Below are 19,323 nucleotides of genomic sequence, written 5' to 3' on the forward strand. Positions count from 1 at the left end.
CTGTGGGTTACAATAAGACTCTGCTTTTTGGGGAGATGCCCGATTCCCTTCAAAAGTCTTTCTAAAGAGAAATTATGAAAGCAGCAATGACATAAGAGGCAGCAGGGTGAGAGTCACCTATTAAATTTCATCTCTCAATAAACATATGCAGATTAAACTGATATCATGCAAAGATCTGATTGTCAACTGGATGATGGATGCTCTGCTGTGTTCTTCCATAGCATGAAGCTCATAGGTTTGTAGATATGTCTAATGGCAATAGCTATTATTGGAGAGTCTTCATTCATGAAGAGAAAGATATAAAGACTGCAATGCAATACACAGTTCCTGGGAGCAAGCCCCATTCAACTTAATGGGACTTACTTCCAAGTAAATATGTATAGGACTGTGAGTGTACTGAAAAAGATCCAGTCTGGGAGTCATATGGACCGGGAAAGAACAAAACAGAGATTTATCAGGAAGTTTGTTTGTATTGTTAGCCCCTGCTAACTGAGCAAAGAGGCACCTTTTAAAAGTGGTGATTCTCTTATATTTAGCAGGGGGAGCAACGAGCCCTATTCAGTCCCAGCACAACATCCCTATAGTAGCTGTTACGGGTATCTTATGTTTTTAAAACTGTGAGCCCTTTTGGGACAGGGAACCATCTTATTTTATTTATTATTTATTTTTCTATGTAAACCACTTTGAGAACTTTTGTCGAAGAGTGGTATATAAATATTATTATTTATTATTAGTGTTAGTAATAGAGAGCAAGAATTAAATGGAAGCGATGGTTTCCTGTTACACTAAAAGCATTGTACTTGATGCAGTCAATCAATCAATCTTTATTACGATCACAGACCAGCATAAAGTACAATTTAAAACCAAAGTAGCAATAGATTTTACACTCTAAGACTATCATAAGATGATTTAAAATATACAATAAGAAATATAAAAGATGCTAAAATACATTACTAACAAAATGATTTAAAATATAAAAAATAGGCATGTGACTGCACTAAAAATCTAGCTATGACTCTAATAAGAGACATAGTAGACTCTGGGATACAGTTTGATTTAACTATGGTTGCAAGGAGAAGCATAGGAATAAACCATGTAGCAGTACCCTAGATTGCATTGCATGCTTATAAAGTAAGAAAAGGTTTATAAAGATTTAAAACATATAAAATAATGACAGCCATCATTAAAAATAATATATACAAAAATATAAGCCAGTAAATAGTAGCCAGGAAGTTGCAGGTCTATAGGTTGTTGGGTTGCCACACTAAGGCAGTAGACATGGCTGCCCTCTAGTTCATAGAGGTGGGCTCTGGGCACATGTGATCATCATCCACCAGATATAAATCGCTGCTGCACAAAACCTGGCAACACTGTAGGTGGTAGCAGGGTTGCCATCGGAGAGCAGCAAAAAGGTGTAAAACTGGTCTGTTAGCCCAGGATATTTATTTATTGATTTATTGTTAAATTTATATATATACCGCCTTTCATTAAAACAATCCCAAGGTGGTTTACAGCAAAATTTAAAAACAAGATTATAAAAATGATACAGTTAAAATATTAAGCTAAAAATATGAGAAAATCTGATTTTAAAAATTGACACAAGTATAAAAACAATACAAAGTACAAAGAGCAGCAGCAGAGACAATCATATAAAAGCCTGGGTAAAAAGCCAAGATTTAACATGCTTTAGGAACATAGGAACATAGGAAGCTGCCATATACTGAGTCAGACCATTGGTCTATCTAGCTCAGTATTGTCTTCACAGACTGGCAGCGGCTTCTCCAAGGTTGCAGGTAGGAATCTCTCTCAGCCCTATCTTGGAGAAGCCAGGGAGGGAACTTGGAACCTTCTGCTCTTCCCAGAGCGGCTCCATCCCCTGAGGGGAATATCTTACAGTGCTCATACATCTAGTCTCCCTTTTGTATGCAACCAGGGTGGACCCTGCTTAGCTAAGGGGACAAGCCATGCTTGCTACCATAAGACCAGCTCTCTTTCTAAAGCTGTGATGGAGACTGAGGAGTGACTAGCCACTGGGTGAGCATTCTAGAGTCTGAGGGCAGCAACAGAGAAGGCCCTGTCCCACATGCACACCAACTGAGCCTCCCTCATTGTCGGCACCTGGAGCAGAGCCCCCTCAGTCATGTAATAGTGGTAAGATGAGGGAGGCATGGATGTCCCTGTAGAACAGGCACTGCAGAGGAATGTGTCCTGCTGTTTCTACCTGCCCTGAGCTGCAGGGGCACTTGTGCTCTGAAGACTGGGATCTTCCTAGAGTGACCTTCAAGCATGGCTGAAAGAAGCACATGGCAGAGTGCCAGTGTAACCCTCCTATGCTTTGGGACCTCCAATTGTGTTAGGTGGCAAGGTGGCGCTGACATACCTGAGTCCTTCACTTACAGGGAAGTTAGGGGCCTTGCCTATGTCAGATTGGCACTCTATATCCATAATACGTTGTTTGATGTGTGCCTTGGCCGGGTCGTGCCCCAAGTTAACTAAATGAAGCGGGGATAGGCCCAGGGACTTATTTTTGTTCATAGTAGGTCAGCCCTCATGGAAACCAGCCTGCTCCTCCGCCAGCAGCTTTTCTTGCTCCAACCAGTCCTGTAATTTCCAGTGCAGGTGTCTCGCATAAAGTTTGCTGATTGTTTTGATCTGGCTAATAGGTCTGTAGTTGGCTGGGTCATTTTTCCTGCCCCTTTAAAAGATGAGGACAATTATTACGGCCCCCCAGTCCTTGGTTGTACTTGATGCATTTTAACCCCTGTTCCTGTAAGAATCTTAGAATGTTTCCATGCTCTGATTTCAACTGCCAGTTTTTCTGTATTGCTCCAGTAACAACTTCACATTGTCACCCACAAAAGCTCATGCAATATTAAACCAATTTATAATCCTTTCAGTTAGTTTCGGAGTGATACCTGTTTCTTTATCACAACATTTGACTAACACGGCTAATAAAATATAAGAACGTGCTTAGGATTGTACTGCATGGTTTTATTAGCAGTAGGATGAGATGGTCTGAGGTGTGGATGTCAAGCTACTTTGTACCGCTGATTTATGAAGCTTCCATTGGCTACCTGAAGTCTACAGGTATGGTAGCAAATTTCCATACCTGCCGTGTCCCTATTTCCCCATTCTCCTGAATGGGAAAATAAGGCCATGTGGCAGGTATGATTTTCTGAAGACAATCTGGAACTGCCTAGAACGGGCAGTAAACGGCAGAAACTAGTTGGAGTTGGGCTCAAATTACAAGGGAATATGGTTGGAGTCGGGCTCAAATTACAAGGGAATATGGCCAATTAACCTCTGCCCCCTTAACTACTCTTTTTAGAAGGCTACATTGGTTTAATTAACAATCTCCCTGTCTTACTGTCCCACTAGTGCCCCAAAATGAACCACCTGAGGTGACTCCCTCACCTTGCCTCATGAAAAGCACCACCCCCTGCTTGAAGCACAAGACTTGAGTGGTTTACTCAATTATTCTGCAATCTGAATTGTACTGCTATGCTTCAAAAGTCAAAGTAAACTGGATGACAGAGGAAGGCATGTGGATTCTGCAAGTAGGGGTGTTGGAATTTAAGCATTTTGTTATTCATACATTTTTGGGTAACCCAGATTCTGATCCATCTAGTTTAATCCCAGTTTGGATCAGCTTCCCCTGACAATAAATGAAGCTCTGATCCAATGGATCTGGTAATTGTAGTTGCTGCTTCCTACAGGTCAACAAAGGACATAGGAAGCTGCCTTATGTAAGACCACTGGTTCATTTAGCTCAGTATTGTCTACACAGACTGATGAAGGTCTTCACAGACCTTCTCCAAGGTTACAGGCAGGAGTTTCTCTCAGCCCTACCTGGAGATGCCAGGGAAGGGACTTGGAACCTTCTGCATACAAACATGCAGATGCTCCTCCCAGAGTGACCTAAGGGAAATATCTGACAGTGCTCACATGTAGAGGTCATTCGCACAATCAAAAGCTGAGTTCTACCTGGGTTTGGGAACTGTGTGTGCTCCCAATTTTCGATTGTGTGGAAGCAAGGTAAGAGGAAAACCTGGGGAGAAGTTACTGTGTGGAAGCAAGGTAGGAGGAAAAGCTACCTAGGTTTTCCTTCTACCTTGCTTCCACACAATCACTTCTACCTAGATTTTCCTCCTACCTTGCTTCCACACAACTAAAAACTGGGAGCACACTCAGCTCCCAAACTTGGGTAGAACACAGTGGCTGAATCTGGACCTATTGGGAAAGTAGGGGGTCCCTTCACCTCCTGTTTCCAAAGCCACATGTCTGAACTTGGAAAACCAGAGTTAGGGGCAAAAAGAGACCTGCGGTTTCCCTCGCCAAACTCCACTCTGTACCTTCAGTCAGAGTGGAGTTTTGCTACCTTTAACTCCAGTTTAGCGGTGTTAGCATTATGTTTGAATGCTGGAATTGCAGTTTGGGCCCAATGGGATCGGTATTGAGAGAGGCAGCTCCTCCCTCTCTCTGTCCTGATTGGCTGTGCGGGCTGCCCTTCTGTCAAGAAGGACAGAAGTCAGTCTCGCTGACTGCAGAGAGGCCCCCTCCCCAATGTCTGGACGCAGACAGGAGGGGGAGGCAGGTGGAACTATGACTCCATTGGGCCTACGGTTCCATGCTATGTCTGAACCCGGCCAGTTTTTGATTGTGTGAATGACCTCGTAGTCTTCCATTCAAATGTAAACTAGGGTGGACACTGCTTAGCAAAGGGGACAATTCATGCTTGCTACCACAGATCAGCTCAGAAAAACATCAGAGTCGGCAGGGCTCTTACATACTTCACATAGTAGTGAATGAAAGGAGAACAGCAAATGCTTTGCAGACCATAATAAATATGCTATGCAAATATTTACATAAAGTCACTTTTTGTCACCACTTGAAGATGTACTGAAAACCATCTGCTTGTTGAGCTAATTTTAGCAGGTCTACAATAAAATTACATCTTTCTCCTTCACTGTCTCATTGAGTGCTTTGAAATGAGTCAGAATCTAATTCAGATCTACTTTTAGAGCTATCTGATGAGAGGCACACAAGCCTGCCCTTTGCCTCTGGCAAAGTCACAAATGTGTACTGAGATAAAGCTGTACCTTCCAGAAGGAGCTATAAAGGCCGAGAGCTCGTAATGTGGGGAATGCAAATATGCCTTAAAACACTGCACATTGTGCTTGATGGTTGGGGTGAGTTGCTTTCCCCAAAACAGCTGGATTTCAAGCAAGAACATCTGTCTTGATAGATTGCATCTTAAAAACAGTCATACTATGAATAGCATTAAAAGGAAACCACTGGCTCCCCCAAGATATTACTGCAGTCACCTGCTGGTTAATTTATTATATTTTATCCTCCTGCTTGACCTGTTTAATAAGTACAGTCAGGGGTGTAGCTATAATTGAGCAGATGGGTTCAAAGATTCCGGGCCCCAAGCTCCAAAGGCCCCCCCAGCTCCACCCCTCCCTATGTTCTTCATTATCTCCCTCACCCCAAGGGGCCATGGGGAGAGGGTGAACACGGGCCCCCTCTCCCCTAGCTACGCCCCTGGGTACAGTGCCTATTTTCTTTTCGCTATAATAACCATGCCGCAGGCTTTGGTGCTTCCGCAGAAGATTTAGTGCAATAGGTGCTTTGTCTGTGATCTCTGCAGGATCCAACAAGTCAGGGCATCACTGTAGAGCAATAAAACAAGCAGATGCAGGATAAGCAGGCACTCGTGACAAGGCAAGTGACTTCAGTACTGGATGCTGGGAAGAACAATCAGGTCTGTATACCCAGTGAGAGCTGATGCAGCACAGAGGCCAAGAGCCTGAGCTGCGAATCAGCAAGTTCAGATTTTGCCTCTGCCATGAACACACTTGGTGGCCTTAGCTAAGCCACTTCTTCTCACCCTCAGCTGCAAAATATGGGAATAATACCTACTTAGCGTACAGGATTGTTGTAAGAATTGCATCAAGCTAATAGTGTGAAGTACTATGCACACCGAAAAAGTGCTATGCAAATCTCCTCTCCTCGGAGAGGAGAGCTGGTCTTGTGGTAGCAAGCATGACTTGTCCCCATAGCTAAGCAGGGTCTGCCCTGTTTGCATCTGAATGGGAGACCTGATGTGTGAGCACTGCAAGATATTCCCCTCAGGGGATGAAGCTGCTCTGGGAAGAGCAGAAGGTAAGTTCCCTCCCTGGCTTCTCCAAGAGAGGGCTGAGAGAAATTCCTGCCTGCAACCTTGGAGAAGCCGCTGCCAGTCTGTGAAGACAATACTGAGCTAGATAGACTCAGTATATGGCAGTTTCCTATGTTCCCATGTTCTTAAATGTCAGGTATTATTATCGTGTCCTAGTATCATACCTTCCAATGTTTCACAGGTGATAATAGGGATACAATCAGCAGGGAAGTAACTTGCCTAGGGAGCAAGAGGTTGCTGGTTCGAATCCCCGCTGATACGTTTCTCAGACTATGGGGAGCACCTATATTGGGCAGCAGTGATATAGGAAGGTGTTGAAAGGCACCATCTCATACTGCACGGGAGATGGCAATGGTAAACCCCTCCTGTATTCTACCAAAGGAAACTACAGGGCTTTGTGGTCACCAGGAGTCAACACCGACTCGACGGCGCAACTTTAGTTTAATAGAGATATATTTGTAACAAGCTATTCTCATACCCAGGATTACTGCCCAAGCCCCGCCAGCCACTATTACATACTGCTGAAGACTGGATTCCATCTGAGATATGCTTCCTGTGCCCTGCATGGTGCCTTAATATTTTGCACCCTTTTATACGTAGGTGCACTAGAGCAGTGATCTTCACTCTTTTTCCAACGGGAGCCACGCTGGCAAAAAACCTTCAACAGGAGAGCCATTTCCCACTGTGCTGACCTCTGCACAGTACTAACCTTCTCTCTTAAGAGCTCTAGGAGGGAAGCACTGGGAAGGACTACACTTCCCAGCAGCACTCGGTTCATACCTTCCAAGATAGTACAGGGGCTCAAAAGGGCTCTGCTCCCTTAAAGGAGCCCCCTGCAAAGAGCTAGGCAAGCTCTTTGAGCTGTGCAGCACAGTGAGAATGGTCATCACTACATGGTGTAAGTGAGACTGTGCAAAGTATTCAATGGGGGCTGAAGCTTCACACAGGCCCAATAAGCAATTAGTCAGGGAGCCACAGTTAGTGTTGATGGGGGCCCCCGCACTGGCTCCCAGGCATTACAATGAAGAACACTGCACTAGAGACATCCACCCACTTGGAGACTTGATTTCCAGAGGCTTTGGGGAGGGGAGGAAGCTGAAACTTGGAGAATGGCAACACAAGAAACTTACGTGAAAAAAAAATTGAACAAGAAGTACGAATCCCCAAGAGGTAAGAATGGGGACAAAACAGGGACAATGGTTCACCATGGAGTGATTCCAGAAAATAGGGACAGTTGGAGTCTATGCTGTATCCTCTGTGACATTGCATGGGGACCTGGGACAACAACATCTCTTATGCTGTCCCTACCCTAGTCATCACACCCTGCCAAGAAACTCAAACACTTTGGAACACATTTGAAATTACATCCATATATACTTTTGCATAATTTATATTAATTGAAGATGTAGGACTTTCTGGCTGAGAAATAATTACATATATTTTGTTCAGAATTTTTGATCCCCTTTCATCTGTGACTATTCTAAGGACACGAGGACTAATCCAATATCACTAGAATTTATTTGTCATGTCCTTGAGCAACATTGAATTCTCCAGGTTTGCTCTGCCAGAAGAATGAACCTATTCATTTTTGTTAATGAGACAGAAGAGGAAGATAAAAGATTTTTTAAAATGCCAAGCATTGTGCTTTATAAGCCACCCAATCTAATTATTGACAGGGATCAAGGATGTAAAGGTCCAAAAAAAGAGGACTACTTATTATCTGAACACCTTGGAGAGGTATTAAACTCATTTGAATTTAATTAGAAAGGAACATTCATGATTTAACAATAAATCTCACCTCTATTAATTGTAAGAATTAAGGTGAGTTATGATCCTAGGATTTCAAGCATTTTCGGGGGGAAAGCCCTTAATAAAAAGTGTATGGCTTATTGTCAAAGAGAAAATGGCAAAAAGTAATTATGTAATCCCGTTGAGGGGGAAATGTTTTAGTTCATGCTGGATTTTTGCTCTAGGCAATCTTCTACTTGCGTGAACACATGTTGAAATTGAAACAGTTGCTGCAAAGTCACCAGCCAAGCACGTACCTGTGCAAACATATCACACATGCCCTATCATGTTTACATTCACTTATCGTGTGCATTATCACATTAGGCCATCTGTGTGTAGCATTATCTTGCCAGCAATTGATGGTCTGGGTGGGTATACCACTGGCATAGGGATGCTAGATTCAAATAGGCCAATGCATGCAGCTTGTGAATTTAAAACATGACTAGGCTTGTGTGGAATGTTTACACCAGTATGATCTTTACTTGTGGCCCATATCACAGCATTTTGGCTCTTGGAATAGCCTGCTCCCCTCCACTTGCCTTCTATGAGTGGTCAAAGAAATCAATATGCCCATTCCTGGAAGGGAAGTGGAGATGTCATTTTAGTAAATTGCTCTGGTGCTAGAATGATAAAATGAGTATACTGTTCACATGAGCAGTTATTTGCAGAAATGAGCAGCGAATTGATTTGTTGAACCAAATGTTGGGTTATTGCTGATTCAGATGCTGTATTTAAAGGACAGAAAATAAAAGCAAATGATCAAGAAGAGACTTTACTGCTTCACATGCTGGCAGTGCACAACACACTCTTTTAATTTTTTTTTAAAAATTCCTTAGTTCTAGGTTACACAAGTTTCTGGGGTCCACCGAAATGACTCTTCATTGCTTTACCTTTAAGAGCTGCTCTTACTATTCAGGGCTGGGGGGAGTAGTAGTAGAGTCCTCATAGGACAGTATGATTTCAAGAGAAGACTTATATGTACACGAAGAATTTTACAAGGGGAACATTCCAAAACGTTATGCACCTGCCTCCTTTTGGAAGTGGCACAGTCCTGTACCACATGGTCTTCTGAATGTGTACTTTAGTTCTGAATCTGAGAAGCTGGTTAAATATTTTGCTTTCTCCTAGAAGCCTGCAATGGTCACAGTGCCTGACTACCTGGGTTGGGCATGAACGGTTCGGCACCAAACCAGTTTGTGTCGAACCAGGCCAGTTCGGAGGTTTGGTCTGAGATCAAACCAAACCAGGCCTGCTTCAGAGGGAGTGGTTTGTTGCCGAATGGGTGGCTGGGCGGTGGCAGCCCCCCAACCCCGCCAGGTCATCCCATAGCTAAAGCATGCACTCCTCTCTCCTTTACCAAGCTGCCTACTCAGCAGCTCAGTTCTGGCCTCCATGCATCTGGTCTCCGCCCGAACTGGCTCAGCAGCATGCGGGGTTCAGCTCGAATTGGGTTCAAATTTGAGCTGAATCGCAATTTTTGGTTCATGCACACCCCTACTGCCTATCTCATCTAATTTTCAAATTCAGCACCTGAACAAATAAGACGATATACAGTACTATGCAGGTAGAGGGGCACACAATCTGAACAAAACTACTGAATGGGTAATGTCTATTTTCTTTTCACTGTAATACTTTTGCACTGAAACTTACAGTTTGATCCTATGTATTTTTATTCAAAAATATTCCCAGCTGATTTAAAATGGAACTTACTTAATACAAATACCAATATATACGACGGATATTTATATACTGTTGTATTCCTAATGTCTGCATTTGGGATTATAGCGTTAAAAATACAGCTGCACAGAACCAGTTGGGATTGCTGGCTAGACTGGTTCCTTAAATTTATGTAAGGTGTACATAAAAAAAGAGTTTGATTATACATGATAGTTGACATGTGAAGGAAATACTAGTTAGCTAATTTCCCAAACACATCTACCCTGATTCAGCCATCTTTTGCCCATCCAAAGTGCAAATGTCTTCTTCCAATCACCTGCAAGTTATCCTCATTCACTTCAATGGAAGGATATGTTCTATTTACATTAAACGGCATGATTTGGAGTAGTATTCTTCTATTTATGTGAACAAGAAAGTCCATATGTGCAGGAGCTCCTTGTCTGTATCAGAGCACCAAACCAGGGGCATGAGGAAGCAATAAAGAAAAAAAAGCTGCATTTAATTCCTATTGAAATTAATGTCAACAGAGAGAAGAGAAGAGAAATGCATACAAAAGCATCACCATCTTTATGCTGCATTCTTTTGGTTGCATGTTTCTAGCTGGGTACCAGGAACATAGCTATAATTGAATGGTGGGGGATGTCCCTGGGCCCCTGATGGAGGGGGTACACTCAGAGGCGTAACTAGGGAAAATGGCGCTCGGGGCAAGCACTGAAATTGCACCCGCCGCCCCCCCAGCATACATCTGACTGACACACATGTTTCAGAAAACTTTTATTTTAAAAATTTAAAAAATTACAAAAATTACCAAAAATTTCAAAATGCGATAAATAACCAAAAATGCGATAAATAACCAAAAATGCGAACTCTCCCTCCAAGTAGCCCAGAGTGGTGCACTACATACTTAGGTTTTTCCTCACAAGCAACAACCCTGTGGAGTTGGCCTGTATCTCAAACAACAGAATTATGATGCAATGATGATACACACTACATTATACTTAGGTTTTTCCTCACAAGCAACAACCCTGTGGAGTTGGCTTGTATCTCAAACAACAGAATTATGATGCAATGATTGATGATACACACCACATTATACTTAGGTTTTTCCTCACAAGCAAGAGACAATCTCCAAAGGTCCTGGCATATAACCCCCTCCCCCATTTTTCTTGCCAAACTTTGTGTCTTTAGCAGGATACCACAGGCACTTGTTAAAGCTAACACTGCAGGTTTTTCTGAGATGGAGCTGTTATAGGAGCACTTTAGCGTAAACTGAGATCACAAGGCAAGCTTTCACAGTGCAAAAACGAGCATGCCAGCAAGCAGAACTCATGGTAAAACTCTCTTGAAACACCTTGTAACAATGCACAGGCAGCTATGTTACAGTGCTTGAGTAAACTCACACTGCTGTACTATCCAGGCTGTGGGAATTGACTCTCAGTTCCATATACATGCATGCATTTAAGATTGAGTGCCAAAGAATCTTTATGATTGTTTTTCTTTCTTTTGGGGCGGAGAGAGGAGCGTATAATGCAAACATTAACACCTGTTAGGCACCTGAGACCATAGTTGGGCAGCTAAATAAAAGCCTGATTCTTTAATATGTTTTTTTTTCCACGTGTGGCTTCTGTAGTTTTTGCAACTCATTCTCACCCTGACACTTGGTCTGCTGCTTCCACCTGCCCGCCGCCGAATCCTTTCTTCCGTGCCGGGTGTCCGTGTGTGTCCTCGTCATCCTGCCTGCGCCTGCTGCAGTGCAGCCCCAACCCCAGCAACGACGCTTTCCTCCGCGACGGCGACCGCGCCACCACGTGCAGGCGAACAGAGGAGGACAGATGCACCGCACGCATGTGCAGCGCGACTCGGCACGCCAGCCGAGTCGCACATGCGTGCGTCACTGACTAGAGACCCTCTGGCTGGCAAGCCACTAGAGGTCCTCTTTCTGGCTGTTCCAGACTAAGCGAGCGATGGAGTGAGCGAGCCTCAGCCAAGGGCAGGCGCAGTGAGCAGCATGAAAGGCGCCCGCCGCGGCTCCCGCTGCCAAGCCAGGCCACTGACTGGCCGCAAGCAAAGCAATGGGGGGGGGGCATGGGCGACGCGGAAGGGACCGCTCGTGGGGGAGGGGGCGCCGACGTGCTCCCTTGACTGCTGCAGCACTGCTGCACAGAGCAGGAGAAATTTGTATTTAATTTTTTTAAAAAAAATTTTGGTCATGGCGGCGCTCCCCACGTGACCCGAAAAGATGGCACCCGGGGCACGTGCCCCCCCTGCCCCCCTATAGTTACGCCTCTGGGTACACTCTTTGCTTTCCCTCTCTTGCCTCTGAAGGAGGAGGAGGGGAGCAGGGTCATGCCTTTACTTTTTTGTCCCTGGACCCACTCCAACCTTGTTACGCCCCTGCCAGGGACTCAGGTGGACACATGTGCCTTGGTGTATTAACTACTGAAAATAGGCAGTTTTGACATGTTAATGTGAAGCTTCCCTTTAACATGTCACAAAAGCAGATGGATGAATGATGGGCACTTAAGTGGTTACAAATATCTTTTTTTGGAACTGAGACCAAAGATTGATTGATCTGTCTTCCTCAACTTAAAATGCAATTACCACTGTAGCAGCTGCCTACAAAATATGAGACGTTGGAATGATCACCCTATAAATAATATTTAATGTGCATAATTAGGATAGTGAAGAATAACTCAATTATAATTTGATATAAATGTAAGATGTTTCCTATTTAGTCATCTTTATGTATAACCAGGAAATAATTCTTCTCAGGGGATGGAAGTTAACTGAATATTCTATGTACCTAAAAATAGTGAATGTTGGGATCATTCATTTCAGACAACTCCAGGACTGGATTTTGATATACTAGCCCATGTCAGCTGCTGTTTTGATGAAGGGGGCCTACATCTGCTTTGACATATGACAATGTTTATATTGTCAATTGGGGCACACATGTCATTGCGTCTTACACACAATAGGGGCACATATTGTCATTGGGGCACATAATATTAAATATGGTTTTCAGACCCAATGGGTGCATGAGAAGCTATGGTGCCATGGCTTGAAGCAAGTTAATTCTATTTTGGTGGTGTGTTTGCTAACATGCTGGCTCCTTCCTCAAGATAGATAGATAGATAGATATTTGCCTTTGGGTTTTCTTTCTAAACAACTAGGCTGGAGTCAACTCTGAGTCATCTTGAGTACTAGGTATACTGCTCTATACTGCTGTAGAGCTTTGGAGAGGGCAACTATCCAGGCTTCTAGGGGCATGCTTTGAGGGCACATTATGCTGCAATCTTAAGTTATGCAAGTCTAAGTCTAGTCAGTGCCTGAGTGGGGACTGGGAATCCCATGTGTGCTATTTTGAGTTCCATGATGGGAGCAAGTTCCATGATTGAGTTCCATGAAAGAAGCAAGGTGCAACACAAATGAAACAAATACACATATACATAAAATTTAAGAAGTAGGCTTACATCCTGTCCTTACAAAGAAGTTGCCTTTCCCCATCCTATGCCTTTGTAGCTTTGCCTGCCCTTGTAGGCTGGGTATCACAACTGATAGGTTTATGTTCAGTTAAAGGTTTAGCTGCAGGGGCTGGTTGAAAAGTTAGTAACATAGGAAGTCGCTTCATACCAAATCAAACACTGGTCTATCTAGCTCAGTATTACACTGACTGACTGACAGGTTTCAGTCAGGAGTCTTTCCTAGCCCTATTTATTTATTTAGCATATATTTATGTACTACCCCAAGCTCATGTCTCTGTGCAGTGTACAATAAAACAACACAGATTTAAAAAAAATTGAAACAATTGAAAACCATAGAGATGCCAGGGATTCAACTGGGAACCTTCTGCATGCAAAGCAGATGCTCTACAATTGAGCTACAGCCCTGACCCTTAAGGGGAATATCTTATAGCAGACAGCGCTCACATGTAGTCACTCATCCAAATGCAAACCAAGGTGAACCCTGCTTAGCAAAGGGCTTAGTAAAATTAATGCTTGCTATTGCAAGATCGGCATAATCCCATTAGCCTGATTTAAAATGATCAACCCTATAAGGGACTCCATGAGTCCATGACTCCAGACACTTTACAATGTCTAGCATACGGCTGGAACTTAAATATGTTTTAAACAAAAGCATTAGATAAAGTAATTTTTAATTTAGCAGGAGTTTCCTCCAACCTTGTGTCCCCAGCTGTTGTTGGGTTACAACTCCCATCTGTTGGGATGTTCCCATATACATTGTTTCAGTTATTTGTATGGGGCATGTATTCTCTATTTGAATATACTGCTTGGGGGTGGAGTTACAGTGTTTGTTTGTCTGCTCTTTACTTATTGCCTTGAATTCAAACTGAGAGGTTCTCCTGCTCTCTGCATAAGAGATTGTTAGCCTGCTGCTAACTTGGCAAAGAGGCAACTTTTAAGTGGTGATTCTCTTTATTTAGAAGGGGGAGAGTAACTGGCCCTATCCCTCCCCAGCACAGGACCTCCAGTGACTGTTGCTGGTGTCTATCTTATGTTTCTTTTTAGATTGTGAGCCCTTTGGGGACGGGGATCCATCTTATTTATTTATTATTTCTCTGTGTAAACCACCCTGAGCCATTTTGGGAAGGGTGGTATAGAAATAGAATTATTATTATTATTATTAATATTGTTTTCTTAGCCTATGTTTCGTTTGTAATACATATCAAACTCTTATTTCTCAGTTCAAGTTGGCTTCTTGTTCAATTACTTATAAAGGAGAAGTAATTTCTCTGCAACACAATCATCCCCATCCAGAATGGTTTTGGTCACTGTGGATGGTGGGAGCTGTGGTCCAACAAAATCTGGGGAACCAAGACTGGGAACCTCTAGGATAGAGGTCTGGATATAGTGAGTATGCTATACCTAAATGCTTGTTATTACTTTGCTCATTCAACTATTCAGCAGTAACAGGCCATGCAACTGGAAGAGTCAGATATGTAATCCACTGGTGGTGCCTGGTTCTAAAGGTACCTTGCCATAGTGGAGTTTCCAGTTAATGAATTACTCTTAGTAATCTGCAGATTACACTCTGAAGAGCTAGAATTCCAAGGAAGTGGCTACACTGAGTTATTGTGATATCTGAATGCCACCATTAAGTTAAAATGGTCTGCTGCTGTAACCACAAATTTAAACTTACTGCCTGCTCTTAGGGCAGGAACCTTGAGACCACATATGCTTACAGGGGCACAAAGGTACACAGTATCTAAATTAAAATATACATAGATTTTTTCACCCACACAAATAAAGAACATTGAATAACTATAAAATAAAACCTTTTCACAAATCTAGCTATTCATACAACTCTAAGCTGTTGCGATGAATACATTCAAAAACCTAGAAAGTAGATTGATTCAAAATGAACACTTCCCAGAATTGCTCATTCTGGGGGGCGGGGGTAATATCCATATTTCTACACTAAAAAACATGTCAAGAGATATACCAAGCTCATAAATTATTAGTCAAATATTTTCAACAGATCTGCCCAGTAATTCATAGCAACTATATTTTCTTTTGCACTTTCAAAAGGATATCATATTAGATTTATATCCTAATAGATTTTTGTTGCTTGTGTTATTGATGGAGAACAGAAAAATCGTTTCATGCAATAGAAATCCAGGACAGCTCTGAAAAGCACCATGCTATTTCATGAAATGTGCTATAAATCTCAACTATCAATGGCATTTCCTGGGCCTACCATGGTAACCAGAAGGAATGGGGCAGTGGGAGGGGGGTTTGATTCTGGAAAGGAAATCTGACAAATGACTCCCATAGCTATGGACGGTTGCAGGTGCCCACATCTTGACCTAGAGAGGGAAAAAGTAGTTCTATGTAGAACTAATGGAGGTTATTTTCCACTTCTCTTAACATGATGACTCTTACCAAGGCCTTCTCTGTGGATCTGATTTGTATCTGACAGTCAGCACACAGATTACAAAGGTAATCTACCCAGTACCCTCTACTGAGTAGCCACCATTCTGAAACAAAATGGCGGATCAGCAAAACAACACTAAAACCCTGACAGTTTTGCGAGGGAGAAAAAGGAAGCACCCACCCAGTGAAGAAAGCTCTTTGCCAGCTGGAGAGGGTGAGGGGTCATGGCATGTTTGTTCCTGGCACAGAAACAAATACCTCCTGTATTGCGGTGTGGCCGGAACAGGATCGCTCGCTTGGTGGTGGCGGCCTTGGCAGCTTGTCCTGGGGCTGTCAGCAACCTTAGTACACCCCTGGTGAATTCCATACGTGAAAATTCTGATAAACCATGGTTCATTTCATTTTCACAGTAGGCTTTAAAACATACAATATTTAATTTCCTTTTCCCCAAGGAGTAGAACATTCCCGGAAGACTTTGCCTGGTCATTATAGGGCTCTTCCCTTTAATCAGATCTCACACCCTGCCTTTAATAGCAGGTTGATAGATGGCCATGACTGGATAATATATATATTTATTTTGACATTTATAGCCTGCTCATCCTCTAAGGCAGGGTTTCTCAAAGTTGGGTCCCCAGATGTTATTGGACTTCAGCTCCAATAATCCCCAACCAAAGGCCACTGGGGCAGGGAATTATGGGAGCTGAAGTCCAATAACATCTGGAGACCCAATGTTGAGAACCCCTGCTCTGAGGACCCAGAGCATTGTACATGGTAATGTTTCTCCTCACAACGACTCTGTGAGGTATGTTAGGCTGAGAAATAAGAGACTGACCTAGAGTTTCATGACTGAATGAGGATTTGGACTTGAGTCTCCCTGACTCTTAATGTTTATCTCCATGTCTTAAAGGTACAATGCAGGGTCAAGTTAAAAAAAAAAAAGGTGGCAAGCAACCCAATGTCGGTTTATTTTGGAATTGAGAGCACTGTGGACATTATATGTTGAGAAGGAATAAATGGGATGCAGCCATAAGAAAAATCACTACTGATCTAAAGCAGAGGTGGGCAGTGAGGGTGGTGCTGGGGGTGGGCAGTGAGAGGTACCTTTAAAAAGTCATTACCTGTGATATCGCCAGCACCTGTAGGCTGCTGTGAGCAGTGGCACCCCACTCAGCATCCTGCATGGTGACTGCAGTGGGTCTGGCACTTACCTGGCCTCCATGCATGTACAGAGGCCAGGTGAGTCCTGGATCCATGGCAGCCGCTGTGTGGGATGCTGGGCGGTGTGCCTCTGTTTGTGGCAGCTTGCAAGTGCTGATGGTACAGCAGGTAATAACTTTTTAAAGGTACCTCTCACTGCCTCCCTACAGCACTACCCTCACCGGCTGCCTCTGATCTAAAGAGTATGATGATTGTTCTTAAAAATATTTACTGCTTTTCAACCAAACAAAAGTTTTCAAAGTGAAATAATACAGGCTCTGAAGGCCAACCATGCAAACCACCTAGAGCCATCTGGATGAGGTGGTATAAACATATAAGAAATACATAAAATAAATAAAAATAATAAATAAATGTATGTAATAGCAACCTGATGGGACTTTTTGAAACAGGAAAAGCTGCTTGGGGAGGAGGTGATCAGGAGCGGAGAAGTGACTTGCTGGTAGGAAAGGAAGGGGGTGCTCAACCCGTTCCTATGTTTCCCATTCCAAAGTACTGTTTCCTTCTGCAGAGTTTCAAATGTGCGTTTGCTGCTTGGGTGCTAGTTGGAGCCGGGAAAGGGTTAAGCACATTCCTCTCTGTTGATTCTCCACTCTTGATCATCTCCACTGGAACTGGTTCTTCCTGTTCTAAAAGGGCCAATGGTGTTGTGAGGCTGGTGGCAGACTGTCCAAGCTTTGGGGTCTCTGCTGCCAGAGCCCTGCTCCCACAGGCCTTGATGCATGTGTTGCCGCTACCAATCCAGACCTTCCAGTCTCTCACCTGGACCTGGCCTCCGTGGGCCCACCATGTTCTTCCTGCTGCCACCACCAACCAACCACCTGCCTGCCTGCCCAATCTCGGTGGGCCTTGAAAAACATTGCTACTGCTGCACTGCCACAGATCTGCCACTCCTTGGCTGCAATGGTACTGTGGCCGGTGAGAGCAATGTTCAGGAGGGGCTGGGGGCTTTCCAAATTACATGCTTACAACAGTGTCACTACTGTCTGTTAAATGTGCTTCTTCCGTACTGCCTGTGTTTCGACATCGCAGACCCTGCGCTGTCAGCAAGGAGCTGGTCACATTTCTGATGCCTTCTTTCAGATTTTATCCTTCCATTTTAGTCCTACAACATTGCATGTGCATTGCAAATAATTTCCCCCGTTGTAGGAGGGTTGTGCAAGCTATTTGTTTTCAAAGGGATCCTGCCAAGTCGAAGCATTTTACTGATGAACAGAATGTAATCTGGAAAGTGCCCAGGAGAGACCAAGGGGCAGCAGCTCTGACGTGACGTAGAGGCAGCAACGTTTTTCAGGGCCTGCCAAGACCAGGCAGGTGGCTGGCTGGTTGGTGGTGGTGGCAGCAGCTGCAGCAGTAGTAGCAAGAACATGGTGAGACTGCAGAGACCAGGTGGGAGGCTGGCTGGTCTGTAGTGGTGGAACCCTGATGGCCTCTGGGGCCCCAGCGGCTGGTGTTCACAGGGTATGTGTAAATACCAGTAGTTACGCCCCTCAAAAGGGCCACTAGGCATGATGAATTTGCATGTACTGAGCAGTTTGAGTTTCTTTCCTGCATCTCATGCATTCAGGAAGAAAACCTCATTTGCAGTTCTGGGCATGACTTAACAGAAGATCCTTTGGATTTAATCAGGCTGGAAAGTCAGATAGATTCAGAAGGATCATTACATCCCGACTGCCTATTCATTCAGCCTGAATGACACTCATTAACCAGTGAGTGGCAGTCTATTCTCTGTAGAGATTGTAGTTCCCCAATGCTATCCATGATTTATTTTGCATATTACAATATTTGTGACATCATTGCCCTTAATGGCTGTCTCTACCCCAATGCCCCTAGTGATCAATAGTGTTGCTGGAGCTGAGAGTCGATGCCATCAGGAGCTGCATCTCCAACAAAAATGAGGATGGACATAGTAAGAATATTCCTTTATGACAGTTTTATGTGAACTGTCTAAACCAGGGCTGCACAACTTTGGCCTTCCAGCTGTTTTTGGACTACAACTTCTATCATCCCTAGCTGCAGTGGATAATAGCCAGAAATGATGGGAGTTGTACTCCAACATCTACAGGAGGGCCAAAGCTGTGCAGCCCTGGTCTAAGCTGTGTGAGTGATTACACACACTGAGCTATCAGTAATATTTATTCCAGGTTCATTAATCTAGAATAAAAATGTGAACTTATATATGTAGCAGTCAGCAAGAATGAATTAAAAGATTATATTTTATGATTATAGATAGATACAGGTAATGAATTGTTACACTGACAAGAATGAATCTAATGATTAATGCTCTGAAGAACAACTTTTGAGGGCTTCATCATGGCTTCATTAACACATCAGTGGAAGCAGGAATCTTGAAACAAGTATGAGCGAAATGAACTATTTCAAATAATATGTAAAAAGTCCTCTGCAGTGGTGATCAAATCTATCAAAATATTGGTGATGTGTAATGGAATGTCAGTACTTACAGTCTCTTTAAGTAAGTAATGATGTTACAAATGTACAGCTAAATAGGAATCTGCATCATCCATCTGCTAAATGTAAAAATGATCACAGACCATTTGCAAGCTCCAC

Source organism: Hemicordylus capensis, chromosome 6 (assembly GCF_027244095.1).
Source record: "Hemicordylus capensis ecotype Gifberg chromosome 6, rHemCap1.1.pri, whole genome shotgun sequence".
NCBI classification, from domain to species: domain Eukaryota; kingdom Metazoa; phylum Chordata; class Lepidosauria; order Squamata; family Cordylidae; genus Hemicordylus; species Hemicordylus capensis.